Source organism: Anomaloglossus baeobatrachus, chromosome 2 (assembly GCF_048569485.1).
Source record: "Anomaloglossus baeobatrachus isolate aAnoBae1 chromosome 2, aAnoBae1.hap1, whole genome shotgun sequence".
Classification (NCBI taxonomy): domain Eukaryota; kingdom Metazoa; phylum Chordata; class Amphibia; order Anura; family Aromobatidae; genus Anomaloglossus; species Anomaloglossus baeobatrachus.
In genome coordinates, this window is record NC_134354.1 from 250,237,770 (window position 1) to 250,253,362 (window position 15,593).

The following is a 15,593-nucleotide window of genomic DNA, read 5'->3' on the forward strand; positions in this document are numbered from 1 at the left end:
CCTTTACAGCCGCAGCCTTCAGGTCTTGCTTGTTTGTGGGTCTTTCCGTATTAAGTCTGGATTAGAGCAAGTGAAATGCATGCTCAATTGGGTTAAGATCTGGTGATTGACTTGGCCATTGCAGAATGTTCCACTTTTTTGCACTCATGAACTCCTGGGTAGCTTTGCCTGTATGCTTAGGGTCATTGTCCATCTGTACTATGAAGCGCCATCCGATCAACTTTGCGGCATTTGGCTGAATCTGGGCTGAAAGTATATCCCGGTACACTTCAGAATTCATCCGGCTACTCTTGTCTGCTGTTATGTCATCAATAAACACAAGTGACCCAGTGCCATTGAAAGCCATGCATGCCCATGCCATCACGTTGCCTCCACCATGTTTTACAGAGGATGTGGTGTGCCTTGGATCATGTGCCGTTCCCTTTCTTCTCCAAACTTTTTTCTTCCCATCATTCTGGTACAGGTTGATCTTTGTCTCATCTGTCCATAGAATACTTTTCCAGAACTGAGCTGGCTTCATGAGGTGTTTTTCAGCAAATTTAACTCTGGCCTGTCTATTTTTGGAATTGATGAATGGTTTGCATCTAGATGTGAACCCTTTGTATTTACTTTCATGGAGTCTTCTCTTTACTGTTGACTTAGAGACAGATACACCTACTTCACTGAGAGTGTTCTGGACTTCAGTTGATGTTGTGAACGGGTTCTTCTTCACCAAAGAAAGTATGCGGCGATAATCCACCACTGTTGTCATCCGTGGACGCCCAGGCCTTTTTGAGTTCCCAAGCTCACCAGTCAATTCCTTTTTTCTCAGAATGTACCCGACTGTTGATTTTGCTACTCCAAGCATGTCTGCTATCTCTCTGATGGATTTTTTCTTTTTTTTCAGCCTCAGGATGTTCTGCTTCACCTCAATTGAGAGTTCCTTAGACCGCATGTTGTCTGGTCACAGCAACAGCTTCCAAATGCAAAACCACACACCTGTAATCAACCCCAGACCTTTTAACTACTTCATTGATTACAGGTTAACGAGGGAGACGCCTTCAGAGTTAATTGCAGCCCTTAGAGTCCCTTGTCCAATTACTTTTGGTCCCTTGAAAAAGAGGAGGCTATGCATTACAGAGCTATGATTCCTAAACCCTTTCTCCGATTTGGATGTGAAAACTCTCATATTGCAGCTGGGAGTGTGCACTTTCAGCCCATATTATATATATAATTGTATTTCTGAACATGTTTTTGTAAACAGCTAAAATAACAAAACTTGTGTCACTGTCCAAATATTTCTGGACCTAACTGTATCTATTTAATAGTAAGGTGCATAGTGCTAAAAAAGAAATGCTGCAGGAGAGACAGCAAAGAGGAAGTACTTAGAGAGGGATATTAAATACCTAGAATTAGGGTCCGTGGAACTCGTCAGCCTTCAGCCCGACGCGCATTTCATCTTGCGATAGACTTTCTCAGGGTGGGGGTAGTGAAGCGAATGAGTGTGGGTTGTAGAAAAAACAGCTATTTATGCAAGAGAAAGTGTAGATCCGGCGCGGATGAATTTCTAATTTGCAGCCTGGAAATAGCTGGATATGGTGGCGCACAAGTCATGTGACCAGTCTCCGTATCATGTGACTTCCGGCCGTCGGTTGTGGAACGCAATCACAACTACTGTTCAGGAAGAGACGGTGGTCAATGCCTGATGCCCAATATGCTGGTGGCTGCAGAAGTCAACGAGGAGGTAACACACCTGTGCACACATCCAGATGTGCAACTGGGAATTATGTCTAATGCAAAAGGTTTTTCAAGGACGGATAAAGCAAAAAAAAAAAATGCACTAACATTAGTAATGCGATGTCATACAAAAAAAAAGTATGAACAGAAAAACTGTATGTAATACAGTGAAAAAGAAAAGAAAATATGAAAAATAGTATAAAAATATGTATAAATGAGGTGAATGCTAGATGTGTAGAACAATATGTGGGGAAAAGCAATTATAAAATGTCTATGAGAAGAATGAAATATTATACATGAAATACAGTATGACAAAAAAATGGTAGAGTAAAAGAGGACCGTAAGAAGAAAAATGTGTAAAAAGGTCAGTATATGTAAAGAAGTGCCAAAGACGTGTGTAAAGTGTAATTCATGCAAAATAATGAGTGTATGAATATATGCAACAAATGGATGAAAGTGCAAAAAAAAGTGTGTAGTATGTGATATGTGAGCGTATGAGCTTGCAGGAACATGAATACTGTAATAAAATTGATGAAACTGAAAAATAAACAATAATCCCCAGCAGTAAAATATATATGTACAATATATATGCAATTAAAGAACTAAAGTGCAAAAATGTATAGTATGTGAGATGTGTACGGATGAGCTTGCATGAACATGAACACTGTGATATACCGTATTTTTTGCACTATAAGACACACTTTTTTCCCCCCAAATGTTGGGGGAAAGTGGGGGGTACGTCTTATAGTCTGAATGTAGGGCATGACTGCGGGGAATGAGGGTGCTGAGGTGGAGCGGGTCATCGGGGGCATGGGCAGGCTGTAGCTGCGCCTGCCGTGACCATGTGCGCCCGCTCATTTCATATGCACACCCAACATCTCACCCACCATCTATCACGCTGAAGCTGGCGCTGACAGGTGGGTGGTTGATGTGCGCATTCTAAACAGCCGGCCCACATGATCACCCCTGGCAACTACAGCCTGGAGTGATTATGTGTAAATAAACGTTCATACTCACCTTTCCTCGCTCCACGTAGCATCGCTCCTCCTCCCGTTTGTGCCTGCAGCAGCGCCGCTGACCTGTGTAGAGCCGTCTACGATCCCTGCAGCATCGCTCATCCTCCTGTCTGCCGGCCGCGGCTGTGTAGAGACTAGTGGTGCGCAACGCGGAGCGCTTCCATCTCTAGGCTTTGTGTACCGGCGCCACAGGTATTACCGCTGACTTCTGTTAGCCGCTCACCCGGCGATTACCTTTAGGCTTCTAGGTACAGGGCGTATATCCGGTCATCACCGCTTGCCTACCCATCGCTTCCACCCGCAGGCTTTGTTTACCAGGCGTCCAAGGTATTATTCCTGACCTTCAGTGCTAGCCGTTCATCCGGCGATTTATTTTTAGGTCACCTGACACCTTGGTCACTTTTGTCTGTTTACCCACTGTACTACCTCTGTGTACTGGCTCTATTTTCTATTTATAACCACATCATTGTTGTGTCATATGGAAATGCAAAATTCCATTTTTTTAATATATTTGTCTTAATAAAAATTACCTTTTAACTTCTTCACCTTTAAAACTCCTTTGTCCTCCTTTGTTTCGATGGGTGTATATAGCAGGATGCGGCCATATACCAGAATGGGGGTATATAGCAGGATGCGGCCATATGCCAGGATGGGGTATATAGCAGGATGCGGCCATATGCCAGGATGGGGTATATAGCAGGATGCGGCCATATGCCAGGATGGGGTATATAGCAGGATGCGGCCATATGCCAGGATGGGGTATATAGCAGGATGCGGCCATATGCTAGGATGGGGTATATAGCAGGATGGGGCCATATGCTAGGATGGGTTATATAGCAGGATGGCGCCATATGCTAGGATGGGGGTATATAGCAGGATGCCCGCCATATGCCAGGATGGCGGTATATAGCAGAATGCTGCCATATGCCAGGATGGGGTATATAACAGGATGCGGCCATATGCCAGGATGGCAGTATGTAGCAGGATGCGGCCATATGCCAGGATGGGGTATATAGCAGGATGCGGCCATATGCCAGGATGGGCCATATAGCATGATGCGGCCATATAGCATTATGGGGGTATATAGCAGGATGGGGTTATATAGCAGGATGCGGCCATATGCCAGGATGGGGGTATATAGCAGGATGCGGCCATATGCCAGGATGGGGTATATAGAAGGATGCGGCCATATGCCAGGATGGGGGTGTATATCAGGATGAGGCCATACACCAGGATGGGGTATATAGCAGGATGCGGCCATATGCCAGGATAGTGGTATATAGCAGGATGCGGCCATATACCAGAATGGGGGTATATAGCAGGATGCGGCCATATGCCAGGATGGGGTATATAGCAGGATGCGGCCATATGCCAGGATGGGGTATATAGCAGGATGCGGCCATATGCCAGGATGGGGTATATAGCAGGATGCAGCCATATGCTAGGATGGGGTATATAGCAGGATGGGGCCATATGCTAGGATGGAGTATATAGCAGGATGGGGCCATATGCTAGGATGGGGTATACAGCAGGATGGGGGTATATAGCAGGATGCCCGCCATATGCCAGGATGGCGGTATATAGCAGGATGCAGCCATATGCTAGGATGGGGTATATAGCAGGATGGGGCCATATGCTAGGATGGAGTATATAGCAGGATGGGGCCATATGCTAGGATGGGGTATACAGCAGGATGGGGGTATATAGCAGGATGCCCGCCATATGCCAGGATGGCGGTATATAGCAGGATGCGGCCATATGCCAGGATGGCAGTATGTAGCGGGATGCGGCCATATGCCAGGATGGGGTATGTAGCAGGATGCGGCCATATGCCAGGATGGGCCATATAGCATGATGCGGCCATATAGCATTATGGGGGTATATAGCAGGTTGGGGTTATATAGCAGGATGCGGCCATATGCCAGGATGGGGGTATATAGCAGGATGCGGCAATATGCCAGGATGGGGTATATAGAAGGATGCGGCCATATGCCAGGATGGGGGTGTATATCAGGATGAGGCCATACACCAGGATGGGGTATATAGCAGGATGCGGCCATATGCCAGGATAGGGGTATATAGCAGGATGCGGCCATATGCCAGGATGGGGGTATATAGCAGGATGCGGCCATATGCCAGGATGGGGGTATATAGCAGGATGCAGCCATATGCCAGGATGGAGGTATATAGCAAGATGCGGCCATATGCCAGGATGGGGGTATATAGCAGGATGCGACCATATGCCAGGATGGGGGTATATACAGTGCTGGCCAAAAGTATTGGCACCCCTGCAATTCTGTCAGAGAATACTCAGTTTCTTCCTGAAAATGATTGCAATCACAAATTCTTTGGTATTATTATCTTCATTTATTTTGCTTGCAATGAAAACACACAAAAGAGAATGAAACAAAAATCAACTCGTTGATCATTTCACACAAAACTCCAAAAATGGGCCAGACAAAAGTATTGGCACCCTTAGCCTAATACTTGGTTGCACAACCTTTAGCCAAAATAACTGCGAACAACCTCTTCCGGTAACCATCAATGAGTTTCTTACAATGCTCTGCTGGAATTTTAGACCATTCTTCTTTGGCAAACTGCTCCAGGTCCCTGAGATGTGAAGGGTGCCTTCTTCAAACTGCCATTTTGAGATCTCTCCACAGGTGTTCTATGGGATTCAGGTCTGGACTCATTGCTGGCCACTTAAGTAGTCTCCAGTGCTTTCTCTCAAACCATTTTCTAGTGCTTTTTGAAGTGTGTTTTGGGTCATTGTCCTGCTGGAAGACCCATGACCTCTGAGGGAGACCCAGCTTTCTCACACTGGGCTCTACATTATGCTGCAAAATTTGTTGGTAGTCTTCAGACTTCATAATGCCATGCACTCGGTCAAGCAGCCCAGTGCCAGAGGCAACAAAGCAACCCCAAAACATCAGGGAACCTCCACCATGTCTGACTGTAGGGACCGTGTTCTTTTCTTTGAATGCCTCTTTTTTTTTTTTTTCATTTAAACTCTATGTTGATGATTTTTCATCTGACCAGAGAACATTCTTCCAAAACATTTTAGGCTTTCTCAGGTAAGTTTTGGCAAACTCCAGCCTGGCTTTTTTATGTCTCGGGGTAAGAAGTGGGGTCTTCCTGGGTATCCTACCATACAGTCCCTTTTCATTCAGACGCCGATAGTATGGGTTGACACTGTTGTACCCTCGGACTGCAGGGCAGCTTGAACTTGTTTGGATGTTAGTCGAGCTTCTTTATCCACCATCCGCACAATCTTGCGTTGAAATCTCTCGTCAATTTTTCTTTTCCTTCCACATCTAGGGAGGTTAGCCACAGTGCCATGGGCTTTAAACTTCTTGATGACACTGTGCACTGTAGACACAGGAACTTTCAGGTCTTTGGAGATGGACTTGTAGCCTTGAGATTGTTCATGCTTCCTCACAATTTGGATTCTCAAGTCCTCAGACAGTTCCTTGGTCTTCTTTCTTTTCTCCATGCTCAATGTGGTACACACAAGGACACAGAACAGAGGTTGAGTCAACTTTAATCCATATCAAGTGGCTGCAAGTGTGATTTAGTTATTGCCAACACCTGTTAGGTGCCACAGGTAAGTTACAGGTGCTGTTAATTACACAAATTAGAGAAGCATCACATGATTTTTCAAACAGTGCCAATACTTTTGTCCACCCCCTTTTTATGTTTGGTGTGGAATTATATCCAATTTGGCTTTTTGACAATTTTTTTTTTTTTTTCATTGAAGTTAAATGAAGATTATAATACCAAAGAATTTGTGATTGCAATCATTTTCAGGAAGAAACTGAGTATTCTCTGACAGAATTCAGGGGTGCCAATACTTTTGGCTAGCACTGTAGCAGGATGCGGCCATATGCCAGGATGGGGGTATATAGCAGGATGCGGCCATATGCCAGGATGGGGGTTGTTACGCTCACCGAGGGGCGGCGAGCATCCGGGAGTGGACCCACTGGACCGTGCACCAGACTCCCTTGAGAAAGCGACCAGCAGCGAACCCCTATACAGGGACTGTGTGGTGCCTCCCCAAAGGGCCTAAATGCACGGCAGCCAGGAACCGGTAGCAGTAGTCTCTTTAAGGCCAGGTATAGCACAGGTGTGACGTCCACAGCAGGTAGAACACGGGTATGGCACAGGTGACGTCCACAGCAGGTATGGCACAGGTGACGTCCACAGCAGGTATGGCACAGGTGACGTCCACAGCAGGTATGGCACAGGTGGCACTATGGCGAGACAAAGAATTAGGAACAAGTAGCTGGTGCGCAGATACAAGCAATAGTACACAAGGGGCCTGGATACTAGCAATGCACTATTAGGAGCGTTGCTCGGGCGCCTTCTGTTGGGGAAGGCGAACTTAAATGCCCTTTTGGTAACAGGTGACCTCTGAGGTCACTTCCAGGTAATGGGACGCTATCACTTTAAGAAAAGGGGTGTGGCCTCACGCGCAGCCTAAAGGCCCCGTCACACTAAGCAACATCGCTAGCAACATCGCTGCTAACGAACAACTTTTGTGACGTTGCTAGCGATGTTGCTGTGTGTGACATCCAGCAACAACCTGGCCCCTGCTGTGAGGTCGTTGGTTGTTGCTGAATGTCCTGGGCCATTTTTTAGTTGTTGCTGTCCTGCTGTGAAGCACAGATCGCTGTGTGTGACAGCGAGACAGCAACAACTAAATGTGCAGGCAGCAGGAGCCGGCTTCTGCGGAGGCTGGTAACCAATGTAAACATCGGGTAACCAAGAAGCCCTGTCCTTGGTTACCCGATATTTACCTTCGATACCAGCCTCCTCCACTCTCACTGTCAGTGCCGGCTCCTGCTCTGTGCACATGTAGCTGCAGCACACATCGGGTTAATTAACCCGATGTGTGCTGTAACTAGGAGAGCAGGGAGCCAGCGCTAAGCAGTGTGCGCTGCTCCCTGCTCTGTGCACATTTAGCTGCAGCACACATCGGGTTAATTAACCCGATGTGTGCTGTAACTAGGAGAGCAAGGAGCCAGCGCTAAGCATTGTGCGCAGCTCCCTGCTCTGTGCACATTTAGCTGCAGCACACATCGGGTAATTAACCCGATGTGTGCTGTAACTAGGAGAGCAGGGAGCCAGCGCTCAGTGTGCGCTGCTCCCTGCTCTCTGCACGTGTAGCTCCGTGCGCTGGTAACCAAGGTAAATATCGGGTTGGTTACCCGATATTTACCTTAGTTACCAAGCGCAGCATCTTCCACGCGGCGCTGGGGGCTTGTCACTGGTTGCTGGTGAGCTCACCAGCAACTTGTGTAGCGACGCTCCAGCGATCCCTGCCAGGTCAGGTTGCTGGTGGGATCGCTGGAGCGTCGCAGTGTGACATCTCACCAGCAACCTCCTAGCAACTTACCAGCGATCCATATCGTTGTTGGGATCGCTGGTAAGTTGCTTAGTGTGACTGGACCTTAAGATCACTTACTGCAGATCTGTTTGTGGCCAGGAGGCAGGAAGAGGCTGCAGCAGCTTTTGGAGCAGAGCGCATGACCCGGGAGTGAGTAGGAAGCACAGCAGGACCTGAATCAAGAGCAGAGCCTGCAGAGCTATGGGACAGGTAAGAGGAAGGACGTCGCTGCCGGAGGCTGGGACTGGGAGTGCACGTGGGAGCCATGCTGGGGCTGGGCAGATGAAAGGAAAAGCGCCCCCTCGGAATCTGGTGGGACCGGGCGCTACAGGGGTATATAGCAGGATGGGGGTATATAGCAGGATGTGGCAATATACCAGGATGGGGTATATAGCAGGATGGGAGCACATACCAGGATGGCAGTATATAGCAGGATGGGGGCTATACCAGTATGAGGGACATATATATACAAGGCAGGAGGATCATATACAAGGCAGAAGGATCATTTCCAGGATGGGGTACCTTAGTAGAGAATTTGGGGACATTACCCCCATAAGGCCCTGTGCGCACTTGCCGGTTTTTGCCGCGGATTTCCTGCGGATTTGCTGCATGTTTTGCTGCAGAAAATGTTCATAACATTTCTGCAGTGATTACCCAGCAAATCCTATGGGAAAACAAGCTGTGCGCACTATGCGGATTTTGACAGCTGCATGTTTTGCCGTGGGATTCCCGCAGCAAAAACAATTACATGTCACTTCTTTTCCCAGATGGCTGCGCCATTTCACTCCATTGACTGTAATGTAATCGTGAAATTCCGCAGGGAATAACGCAGGTAGAAAATTCTGTGCAGTTCATTGCGTTTTCCAGTGTTATTCCCTGCGGTATTTCGCTTTTTCGGGACATAATGTTCATCACTGCCCTGCGTTTTGCAGGGAAGTGATGTCATTATAACAGGAAGAGGAACCTGAGCCGAGAGTAAACACACATATCAAACACAGACATATAGAAAACACACACATGACACTCACACACAGACATACAGTGCCTACAAGTAGTTTTCAACCCCCTGCAGATTTAGCAGGTTTACACATTCGGAATTAACTTGGCATTGTGACATTTGGACTGTAGATCAGCCTGGAAGTGTGAAATGCACTGCAGCAAAAAAGAATGTTATTTCTTTTTTTCTTTTTTTTTTTTTAAATTGTGAAAAGTTTATTCAGAGGGTCATTTATTATTCAACCCCTCAAACCACAAGAATTCTGTTTGGTTCCCCTAAAGTATTAAGAAGTATTTCAGGCACAAAGAATAATGAGCTTCACATGTTTGGATTAATTATCTCTTTTTCCAGCCTTTTCTGACTAATTAAGACCCTCCCCAAACTTGTGAACAGCACTCATACTTGGTCAACATGGGAAAGACAAAGGAGCATTCCAAGGCCATCAGAGACAAGATCATGGAGGGTCACAAGGCTGGCAAGGGGTACAAAACCCTTTCCAAGGAGTTGGGCCTACCTGTCTCCACTGTTGGCAGCATCATCCGGAAGTGGAAGGCTTATGGAACTACTGTTAGCCTTCCACAGCCTGGACAGCCTTTGAAAGTTTCCACCCGTGCCGAGGACAGGCTTGTCCAAAGAGTCAAGGCTAACCCAAGGACAACAAGGAAGGAGCTCCGGGAAGATCTCATGGCAGTGGGGACATTGGTTTCAGTCAATACCATAAGTAACATACTCCACCGCAATGGTCTCCGTTCCAGACGAGCACGTAAGGTACCTTTACTTTCAAAGCATCATGTCAAGGCTCGTCTACAGTTTGCTCATGATCACTTGGAGGACTCTGAGACAGACTGGTTCAAGGTTCTCTGGTCTGATAAGACCAAGGTCGAGATCTTTGGTGCCAACCACACACGTGACGTTTGGAGACTGGATGGCACTGCATACGACCCCAAGAATACCATCCCTACAGTCAAGCATGGTGGTGGCAGCATCATGCTGTGGGGCTGTTTCTCAGCCAAGGAGCCTGGCCATCTGGTCCGCATCCATGGGAAGATGGATAGCACGGCCTACCTGGAGATTTTGGCCAAGAACCTCCGCTCCTCCATTAAGGATCTTAAGATGGGTCGTCATTTCATCTTCCAACAAGACAACGACCCAAAGCACACAGCCAAGAAAACCAAGGCCTGGTTCAAGAGGGAAAAAATCAAGGTGTTGCAGTGGCCTAGTCAGTCTCCTGACCTTAACCCAATTGAAAACTTGTGGAAGGAGCTCAAGATTAAAGTCCACATGAGACACCCAAAGAACCTAGATAACTTGGAGAAGATCTGCATGGAGGAGTGGGCCAAGATAACTCCAGAGACCTGTGCCAGCCTGATCAGGTCTTATAAAAGACCATTATTAGCTGTAATTGCAAACAAGGGTTATTCCACAAATTATTAAACCTAGGGGTTGAATAATAATTGACCCACACTTTTATGTTGAAAATTTATTAAAATTTAACTGAGCAACATAACTTGTTGGTTTGTAAGATTTATGCATCTGTTAATAAATCCTGCACTTGTTTGAAGTTTGCAGGCTCTAACTTATTTGCATCTTATGAAACCTGCTAAATCTGCAGGGGGTTGAATACTACTTGTAGGCACTGTAGAATACACATAGAAATGAAACGTACATATAAAAAAAAACAACAAACGTGGTTTCCGCTGTATTTTTTCCGTCCAGCCGAGGTAAACACACAGCAGCGGCCCGGTATTCTCAGGCTGGGGAGGGCGAGGGCAATGGTTAATGCCACCCCCCTCCCGCAGCTGAGAATATCAGCCACAGCTGCCCCGGGACTGTCACATCCATTATGCGACAGTCCCGGAGTGTCCCCGGCTCTTCCAGATTGCCGTGATGCGGTGGCAATCCAGGTAATAAGAAGTTAAATGGCAGCAGATCGCTGCCATTTAAGTCCAGGCTTAATCATGGCAGTGTCTATGAGACAACTTTCGTGATTAACCCGTAAGTAAAGTGAATAAACACACACACCGAAAAATCCTTTTTTTTTAAAATAAAAGACAAAAAGCCCCTCTTTCACCCCTTTATTAACCCCTCCAACACACAGCTCCTGCGAAAATCCACCAAGGTCCCACGACGCTTGCATCCAGCTGCGACTGACACACTGTACTGAATGCAGCCTCGTAACGAGCCTGCAGAGGTAACTACAGGACATTTCTCACGGTCGGTAACGTGAACACACCACTGACCGTGAGAACTGTAGCGTGTCCTCACAGGGACTCTATCTATTGATTATCTATCTATCTCTCTATCTATCCATTAGCTATCTATTTCTCTATCTATCTATATCAGAAGGAAATTACCTATTTTTTTTTCTTCCAATGTGCTTTATTGCATTAAATGCATTAAAACACATGTTCCAACCCGCGGAAAAAACGCACCGAAACCGCACCAAAACGCAATAAAACGCATGCGGATTTCGGTGCGTTTTTTTTTCCGTGGGTTCGGTAATCTTTCAGTGTCTGCGGAATTTTCTTAAGAAAATTACTTTTTCCAGTGCACACAGGACCTAACAGTGTCAGCAGCAGATCCTCGCCCCCTAACAGTGTGTCATAACCACATTTTTTGCTTAAAATATTATTTTCCTATTTTCCTCCTCTGAAACCAGGGTGTGTCTTATAGTCCGAAAAATACGGTATGTGATTAAAAAAAAAAAAAATTAACAATAATAGATGCCCACCACTCGAATAATAATAAAGTAATGGATGAAGAAAAAATCCAAGAAAATAAGGAAAAAACAAAAATCCAGAGGGAGGTGTCCTGTTGATAATTATACGGTAGGTGATGCAAATCCATATGCAGAAAAGTGTCCCATGTAATAATGAAAAAATATGTCAGATAGTCCTTATTCAGGATAATTCTGTAATGCATAGTGATGAGATCCCCTTTCTTCAATCATGGACCTTCTCATAAAAGAAATGTATTTTTCTTTTTTAGGACGCTCAAGATTCAGCATACTCCTCAACCCCTCACGGACTACCGAACACCAGATAACAGCGGCACAAGCGTGGAGTATTAAGTATAAACTATGTAAAGAAAATATTAAAAACAAAATTAAAATATGTACAACTATAAAAACAACCATCCCTCACCCCATGAACACAGTTATTGTACTAGGGAAGTTCCATTATGGAAAATTAAAAAAATGCACTAAAGCCAAAATTTTCATTTAAGACAAAAGGATTGATCATGTTGATTCTATAGATCCATTTACTCTCTATACGTGCCAGAATTTTGGCCAGGTTGCCTCCTCTAGTACTCAAACAAACCTGATCAATTGCCATAACCTTTAGTAAGCTTGAATTGCATTGGTGATGATGGAAAAAGTGTCTACCAAGAGTGGGAAGTGTCCTCAGTGGCTTTTCCTTAGTCAATGTCCCTAATATGTTCGCGGATCCGTATCCTAAGTTGCCTCGTGGTCATTCCTATATAAATTTTCTCGCAGGGGCATTTGGCCCAATAAATAACGCCCTTTGATGTGCAATTTAGAAGATGTTGTATTTCAAAGGTTCGAGAGTGGTCAACATTATGGAAATTCTTACTCTGAATCATACTGGGACAGGTCTAACAGTGTCCAGAAGGGTAAAAGCCCTTAACAGATAGCCAGTTAGCCTGAGATTCTCTTTCTTGTTTAGGGTTAAAATGGCTATGGATCAAGATGTCCCTTAGGTTTCTGGATCTCCGAGCTGTCATTATTGATGGAATAGTCTGGTAAACTTTGTTTATACAAAAGATCATTTCTTTGTGAATTCTTGGCCCGCAAATATTCTTGCCTAATGCACTTGTGACCTTAACCTCTCTCTCTAACTCTAGAATATAGGTCTTTAGAGTGTTTCTCAAAAGATGATTTGGTAGAGCAGATCCTTCTTGCTCTGAGGAACTGACTAGTGGATATGCTGTACTTCTAATAGTAGAAGGTAAGTGTGAAGAATTGACCTGCAACAATGAATTGGCCGTTTCCTTTCTAAAAATTTCAGTAGAAATGTCACCATTGTCGCAAATGTTTATTTTAATGTTGAGGAAATCAATGCTTTTGCCATATTTATGACAATTTTACATTGATATTGTAGTGTTCAGCTGGGCCATTAGACTGTCAAGCTCATGAATTGTACCCTCCTATACAAAGAGTATGTAATCAATATACCTCATCCATTGTTGTGCTTTTTTTCATTTAAGGTATGGGTTCACTGATGAAGATCTCAAGTTCCCAAGCACCAATGAAAAGGTTTGCATATGAAAATATGCACACCGCCCCCATCATGGTCCCTTGCGTCTGGAGGTAAATTTGTTTATGAAAACAGAAACGTGTGTTAAAATAAATTCTAGCCATGTCAATAATAGTGTGGCCATTTTGGGATCCAAATTACTATTGCGGAGTAACCAAGCAGTAGCCGAGAGGCCATCGTGATGCCTTATGGAGGTATATAAAGCCTCAACATCTGCTGTAACTAAGATCATGTTATCTGGCAGATTGAGATGGTCCAGTCTTTGTAATGCTGCTGTGGTGTCTTTGATGTAGGGTTGAAAACCAAAGGTTTTTTGACAATGATCTATTGTGTGACATATTTCACTCCATTCAAAAATGTGCAATAGTTCCACTTTGTACTGAGGTAGTGGATTACATGTTAATTTCTTATAACAGGTGTCACGAACAGCCGGGTGGGGGTCTCGCTGTTCACCAATTTTGACAATAAGTTAATGAGGCTGCTTAGCTACTAATGCCAAATGTCCGCACCGTCGCATTTACAATCACGATATTCTGCACAGACACCCCATGTGACTCAGGGAACATCATAGACTATGTTTTGATGGGAAAATTTAACCCCTCGCTTTAGTTACTCTTGAAAAAACATGCCTCCATTAAAGTCAATGGAGCTGCGAGCTATTAGGTTATTATTAGGAGCTATAATTGGTTGCTATAGGAAGAAAATAAATTGTTAGTATAAGAAGTTTGTGTGAGGTAATAAGATGTCGGTGGGGAGACGGATGGAGAGAGAGACAGAAAGAGAGACCGACAGTCGAAGAGACAGACAGAGGCAGACAGACAGATAGACAGAGAAGGGGATGATATATGTATCATGTATATACATACACAGCAATCATTTTGCATAGAGCAGAATAGAGCATTTCTATTTCAAATAGAGCAGAAGATAAGAGATGGTAAATTTTATATAATTCTAAACAGTGGACATACGAACCGCTCACCACAATGGAAGTCAGCCAGATTAATTCCACCAGATGAGTATCCTTGGTCCCAGCAGAGTTCATGGCAGCCAGCCGTATATAGACATGAAGCAAGCAGAGGAAGGATTCATCTCAGACTCCAAGGATTTGAATAAAAGGCATTCCTTTATTTCAGCTTGTTAAACCTAATGAAGGCGTACTGCCATCTACCATCTGTCAGTGTTATCAGTCGGTGTCATTATACTTTTTTATTTTTTATATATATATATATATATAGCAGATGTTGAGGCTTTATATACCTCCATAAGGCATCACGATGGCCTCTCGGCTACTGCTTGGTTACTCCGCAATAGTAATTTGGATCCCAAAATGGCCACACTATTATTGACATGGCTAGAATTTATTTTAACACACGTTTCTGTTTTCATAAACAAATTTACCTCCAGACGCAAGGGACCATGATGGGGGCGGTGTGCATATTTTCATATGCAAACCTTTTCATTGGTGCTTGGGAACTTGAGATCTTCATCAGTGAACCCATACCTTAAATGAAAAAAAGCACAACAATGGATGAGGTATATTGATTACATACTCTTTGTATAGGAGGGTACAATTCATGAGCTTGACAGTCTAATGGCCCAGCTGAACACTACAATATCAATGTAAAATTGTCATAAATATGGCAAAAGCATTGATTTCCTCAACATTAAAATAAACATTTGCGACAATGGTGACATTTCTACTGAAATTTTTAGAAAGGAAACGGCCAATTCATATATATATATTTATTCTTTTTAACAAGTTGACATAAAGAAATGCCTTTTATGATCTGTTTTTATTGAATTTTCACAACAAAACAAACAGCCTTGTAACAAATAGTAAGAAAGTAGTAAAATAGAAGAGAGAAGATTAAATAGACAATTTGCATGTATGGTCCCACTACGGGTTGACCCATCCTATATCCTCCATTACATATAGTGGTTAAAATGCTAATCAAGATCTTATCATTTACTCTACATTAACATTGCTCCCTATATGACCAATTCCAAAATATTTCGAATTCACTATCTTACTCTAATTTGAAACTATGCTATTTTCCTATTGTTCGGTCTGGGGAGGATCATAAGCTTTGCCCCCTTGTTAACAGAATGTCTTCTGCCTGGCGAGGACAAGAGTGAAGATCGAAAAAAAAGTGTACGTGATAGTAGGGGGTAAGCTTTGCGTCCACGGTGTAGGGTAATGA

General features: G+C 44.3%; 1 long non-coding RNA gene across 1 annotated transcript; it reads left to right on the plus strand.

Moving 5' to 3' along the window:
• Positions 1-12,123: 12,123 nt before the first annotated feature.
• Positions 12,124-13,409, plus strand: LOC142289783 (uncharacterized). The gene is made up of 3 exons (XR_012750159.1): positions 12,124-12,196; positions 12,980-13,083; positions 13,343-13,409. It is a non-coding gene; the product is annotated as an uncharacterized LOC142289783 (long non-coding RNA).
• Positions 13,410-15,593: the final 2,184 nt, after the last annotated feature.